Source organism: Corapipo altera, unplaced genomic scaffold (assembly GCF_003945725.1).
Source record: "Corapipo altera isolate COAL_440 unplaced genomic scaffold, ASM394572v1 61411, whole genome shotgun sequence".
NCBI classification, from domain to species: domain Eukaryota; kingdom Metazoa; phylum Chordata; class Aves; order Passeriformes; family Pipridae; genus Corapipo; species Corapipo altera.
The window spans coordinates 26,397,861-26,404,699 of record NW_020884875.1 but is presented as its reverse complement, the minus strand read 5'-3'; positions in this window follow the sequence as shown (position 1 = coordinate 26,404,699).

The following is a 6,839-nucleotide window of genomic DNA, read 5'->3' as shown; positions in this document are numbered from 1 at the left end:
ATCAATATTCAAAATTGTTTAAAAACATGTGGGACCTTGTCTGCACCATCTGAGCACTTCAGCAGTAGCCGTATATGAACCACTTACAGTAAACTTGTTTAGAACAGACTTTTTTCTCTTTCCATAGAGAGGGAGAGGAGAGGGGAGGGGACATCTCACTCATAGATTTGAAGAGCACTGGTAAAAGTGCTCTTGTATTGGCCCATCTTCAGAACGCTAAGCATCTTTCATTTAAGTGAAACACTATCTCTTTCACTGAAGTGAAACACCTTAATTCAAAAGCAAAATACTGACACTTAACTATTATCTGTCCATACAGGCAGTATGAGAATATTTAATCCAATATACAATAACGCTAAATGGTATATATGCACATCTGTATGCCTTGTGTTGCTTACTCTCTGCTTTCAGAGGTGTGCATGGTTGAGATTTGTAAACTATTTTATTGTAAAATTTATGAATATATAATGATTTCACTTATGTAATCCAGTCTGTTCCCAAGATACAATCTAGTGCTGGTTTTAAGGCATAGACATTCTCCTGAACTATACTCTAGGATCATGTAACATCAAGATTTTCTTCTGCGTGGGTGCTACTTAACTCAGACAGCTGAGCACCTGAGCATGCATAAGCACATTAACAGCAGAAAATGTGAGAGGCTGGATAGAAAACTTCTTATTACCAACTGTTGAATTTATAATGGTAAATTATGGACATGTGTACATTTTTGATTGTTTTTGAGCTCAGGTGGATAGATGGCAAATCATTCTCAAGCAAAACACACATACAAACCCAACCAAACAAAAAAACCTCCAAAACCACAAGACAACAAAACACAATATCCCTTCCCTGCCCCACCACACTCCTACCATCTCCTCTGTGCCAAAACATTACAATGTTCAAAATCTCACCTATACTGTACACATTAGGCCTCTTGTTTTCACAAAAATATAGTTTTGTCGACTTTGGCTGCTCTCTCCTCAACAGCCACTATTATTCTTAACTCTTCATCATGCTTTCTAATATCTAAATATTACCATATTTGGACTACTAGTCATGGTTACTCTATTGTCTGTGTTATCATGGTGTGGTTTTCTGCAGTAGAAGGTTTATTGGTATTTTATAAGCAGTGATATATAAATGGAATTGAACAGGGTGGATCTTTTTTTCATCTTCTTCACACCAGTTTTCTACTGGGTAATGCCACTGATTACAAGCATATCAGAATAGATCAGAATTCCTTTTTGATGGAAAGCTTCATGTGGAAATTAACTTGAGGACTGCATAGATGATCTATATTTATGACAATTCTACGTTTGAAAAATTGTGGAATTTATTATTCCATATTTTCGAAATTGGATATGCTCTGTTGAAAATCACAGTCATCATTACATGTTAGCCCTTTGGGATATAAACTGACAAACCTGCACTGAAAGTAGTGGAAGGGCAATGTAAGTAGAAAAACGGAGAAGTGGACAGTGCTGGATGACTCAGGTAGTTAATTATTTTCTTTTTATACTGTGAGCACCCATAACTGTTTACAATCTTGCCTGAAATTCACTGATGTTTTTCTAAAGAAATTTCCACATTTGTTAAGAATTGCATCACACTACTACTGAAATGTTCCCAACCTGTTTAATTCCTTTCCCTCTCCCCAGTTCTTCTCCCCATCACTATCCATGTCCAGCAACGTCTTTCACATAATCTCTCCACTTCCCATTGGAAGATATATTGTAAATCCATTTCTCCAAGAATATGGGAGCCCAGAGCTTTTATGGCATGGGGAAAGCTGGAAACAGATCTAGTGCCTTTGTGCCACCAGTGCTGAAATAGCATCTCTGCAGATGTTGCAGCTGTAGCATGCCAGCGCATTACAGTATCTGCATTATGAAGAGACAGCAGCACGGCACAATCTGCTCTCATCTAAGACCCCACCAGACTGAAATCTGAGTTCTGGAGTAGAAGGTTGGTATAAGAACAGCTCATATGGTGTTTATAACCTCAGTGTAGGCAAGAACATCTTCTGAAAGACTGAGAGGCAGATGTATTAGAGAGAAAAACAGCTGCCAAAGTCAAGCCAAATTTCAGTTGAACCTGCTTCCTACTGGCTGATGGAGAGTCATGGTTCTGCACACAATACTTCTGTATCATTTCTATACTTCAAAGATTCCTGAAGGCTGTTGCTTTCATACACAGAGAATAGATATTAAGGGAAAATGATAGGACTTCATGTACCTTAGCAGCAAGCAAGTTGCTGTTCCTAAGCCTCAAATGTCAGTACACTTGGATCTAACTCACCTTCTCAATCCCTTTCTTTCTACAATGAAACTTCCTTCAGCCATTTCAATAATTTTTGGAAGCATCTTTTCCGCAAGACCATTTGCCTCAATGCTGTTTCCCCTGTGTTTTTTAAGTCTGAGGATCTTTGGTGATCTGTAGACTCTTTCTAATGTTATTGAGAGTTTAGGGGAAAAAAAATTAAAAAAATCTACTTATTCTGTCAAAAGACAATATATAGGGAACTGAAAGAGGATGGAAAAGTTTTAGTATTTAGCAAGGCAAGGAAAAATAATGTACCACAACTAGTTCACTGAAGTGAAATAGTTAACTGTACTTCTGTGGCACCCTTCCTTTTTAGGTAGCACCCAAAAAGGCCACTTGCATGGTCTCTCTGGCGAAAACACATGTGTTTTGCATATGTATGTCACACACAGCCTACTATTATGTATGCCTGGCCCTGATCTGCTGAAGTCTGACACAAAGATATCCTTTTTCAAGCAAGTATTGTCACAGACTTCAAAGGGACTATTTCTAGGAGTTATGTATGTGATGTATGTGATGACAGGATCAGGGAGCTAGTATGAGCATGCACCCCCATTTACTGTACAAAATATATACACACATTGCTCCTTCTGCTGTCCCCTCCTGTGGTGGAGGCCTCATTCTGCTACAGAAAGAAGAGTGATACATGGGCAAATGATCTTTATTAGAAAGGTCACTGACATTGTCAAGCATCCTTTGAAAGGTGAGGTTGCACCTAGAATGTTATCAGGCCAGAGCCACGAAGTCTACAACTGTCTCTGACAATATTGTAAACAGGTAATATATCTGACCTCTTTTGGGACTTAACAGAACACAGATGATTAGAGTTCTGCGCCTCTTTCATCCCTCTGTCATCCATGTGTACACTTTCCCCAAGCTTTGTCTTGAAGTAGCCTGTAGAAGTAGTGAAGTTGAGAAAGAGCTCCTTTAATTACAAGTACCACAGTAATGAATTCAAGTACACTCATTTATCATAAAGGGCTTCCCCATCTGTCTCTAAAGTATGCTCAAAAATGCTCTGTATTTGATAACACGAGTGTTGAGAATTTAACATGTTTTAGTTTTAAGCGCTCCATTTTGGCTAGCCTTTTGTAAGATTATACAACTGCATTTTAACTGAAGGAAAAGATGGGGGGGAGTGTGTGTGGGGAGTGTGCGTGTGCGCACGTGCACGTGTGTGGTCTCTTCCTAATTTATTTGCCCTTCAACCCACTGGGATCAAGCTGCAATCCCTGTAGGCAAAAGAAGATTAGGGAAAGCAACTGACTGTTTTTTCCCAGACACAGAAGGAAAGCGACTTCTCAAGTACTGCAAGTTTTTCTGGCCACTGTACAAATTGTTCCTTAGTATGGAGAGTTTCCAAAAGACCTAATTAGCAACTCGCTACAAACATTTCTTTGCATTAGCTAATGATCCGTCTACACTTGTAAGCAAACAGTACCAACATATCTAATCAATGCAGAAAAACCAACAGAATACCTACTAAACATCTGGATGTAATTTTCTAGTTAGACTTAGAACAAAATGAAAACATATGCAGGTTTCTTTGATCTATGCCTCAACAAAGAAATTGTCGATAAAAAAACACACTAGCCAGTCAATGTGTCATTTTCATAACGCCATTCTTCAAGTGTTTCTAGTTTAATTTTGTTGGTTTCCTGCAATCTCTAATTTTACCATATTGTGAGAAACTGAAAGGGATTCTTTGGATCTGATTTTATTTTGAGGTTTTACTGCCACACAATCTGCTACTGACTCCGTTTTTTTAATTCAACTCAGGGAATTTTTAAGGGTGAGAGAATGGGGGAAGGGAATACAGTCAGGACGGTAAAATGACCTAGTGCAACTTTTTGAACATTCTTGCCTACAAGGAAAGCTACTAATTAAAAAGAAATCAAATTACAAAGACGGTATGCTGATGCTATTAGCCAAAAGACAGCAAATAATTAGAAATGTAATTGCTTTACCCTGCTCACATCATTTGCACTTCATGAATAAAGAAAGATTTTAAAAGTGATATTGTTTTGCATGCTCTCATAATAATTATTATTCTTTCAGCTGTATAGATAGTACCTACTATACCACATGTACTGTATGATTCAGGTACCATTTTTTCTCTATTTCCCTGTGCCATACTGCCATTAAAAAAAAAAACCAAAAATCAAAACCAACACAAAATCAAACCAAAACCAAATAAAACAACCTCCACTCCCCATGCATTTATGCATGTTACTTTTTCAGTTGAAAGTCCAATGATCTCTCAGTCTAAAACTCTGAAAGCATAACATCTATTGAATTCTAGAATTGTTTTCTCCATTGACTTGCTCTCACAACACAGGGAGTACAACAGTGGGACAAATCACACATTTGCTAAATCATTTACCGCCCACCTGCAGCTCCTAGTGCTTAACATCATCAACATTTTTGTTATATGTGCCAGTTTGCAAGAAGTTAAAAAATATTGCTTGTAAATAGTACTTGAACAGTGAAAGGAAAAAAATATACTACATTAAACAGAACATCATTTACCTAAAGAACAGACACTACATCTGAAACCCTTTCGTATATTTAACCTACATTTTGGAACCAATGTGTTGCTGTTTTTTTTTCACTCAAAGCTCCAACTGCTTCCAGTGTGAGTTTTCAGTACATAGCCAATGTAGGATTAGGCCATTTCCTATATGAGGTGGGAACACCACACTAAAATGTTTACAGTAAATACCAACTGATTTTAAACAACAGAGTTAAATGGATGATTCAACAGAATGATTGGGGGGTCAATACTGAAGGCAATCTTTTTATTGTACTTTTAAAACATCAGACAGAGGTTTAAAAAGAATTATTTTTATCCCAGTTTGAGAATTGTGTAGAGTATGTACAGTACTGTGGCATAACGATCTGGTATAAAACGCTACCTTCAGTTGAACACATCTCTTTACAACATGCTTTGCCCTGCCCTTCTGTGGTGTAAATAGTGAGTACTGCCATGGAATGAGGACGTTTAGTTTTCTGGAATTAATCCAGATTTGTACCCATCTAACAAAAAGGAATTTCTTAGGCTCTAATCAGCCAATGATGATGCATCATAAATAAGTTAAATATTAGATCATGTTGGTTATTATTTATACTAAATAATGTCAGTGGCTCTTATTTGAAAAAAAAAATCACATTTGATTTTGCTCCTGCTTGTACAGCTCTTCTATCGCAATTACAATGGGTAAGATTCAAAATGCTTTAAAGTGTCTGATTCCACAATCTAAGTAGGTTAAAAGCACTTGCCAATAAAAATCAGGAAAGCAGAGTTTTTTATTTCTTTTAAAACATGCCTTGAACATTTTAATGTTGACACATACAGGTTACAAGACATTTCAATTTTCATGTAGGTGAACAATTTAAAAAAAAAAAAGAAAAAGCTTGTGTTTCAAAACACACTGTTGTTTTAATGTCATATCTGTCAATATCTCATTAACAACTTGTGCCAGCAGGTTAAGCAAAGTACAGGGAAAGTTAGGTAAGTGTCACATTATTCCATAGCTACTAGGTACACATACAAAGTATATAATCATAGTTTGCATTTTTATGGCATCTTTCATCTGAAGATCTAAGTACTTAATTAAGTAATTAAGTTTTCCATTGCCATAAACAGAGCACCGAGCTAGCTTGTCCAAGACAACAAAGGAAGAGCTGGGAACAGAATGCAAGATTTTTAGCTTTGCTAATGGAGGCGGAACACCAGATAAGTTTACATTCCTGTCCTGGGAACCACAAACTATCAAAGGTCACTATCAAGGGTATTTAGCCTCATCTCTTAAAAAACATTAAAAGCCCACATATTTATTTATTGTTCCTAAAGAGGTACGCACATATTCATCATATATACAAACACAAACACACACACATATGTACACCCATAGGTACAGACATCGTTATATGTAGACATATACATGCACGCAGACACGTGCACTGAGACATCAGTGCTCACTGTCAAAACTCCACAATTCTGGAATGAAGTTCAAACTTTTCACTGCAGAAGACTGAGGCAGTTTCATTTTATTTTTCTTTTTTGTTGTTTCTATGTAAAACTGGGAATACTCTAGTATGGAAATTATCACTCTGAATGGGGAAAGCTGTACCTTGATATTGCAAAACATCAAATTTCCTATCAAATTTTACACACAGACTGCTCTTTCACTAGGATACAATTCTAAGTAAGTAACCTGTATGTAGTAAACATTAGTGGGCAATTGTAAGAAAATGCAGATCATAACATTACCCTTACTGCATTTAAATGATGCGATTCAACATTTTAAGACCTCTTTTTAGGCAGCACACAATACACTAACAGCACAAGTACATCTTAAGGCACTGTTTTAAGTCCAAGGTTACCAGTATTCCACACTTCATTGTGGAAATCTGCTATGAACAAGGTGCTCGCTAACAGAGGATATGCTTTGGAGTTTACTTTCCACTGCAAGCTGTGTCACCATTTGTCATCTCCTCAACAGTCACACACAGTC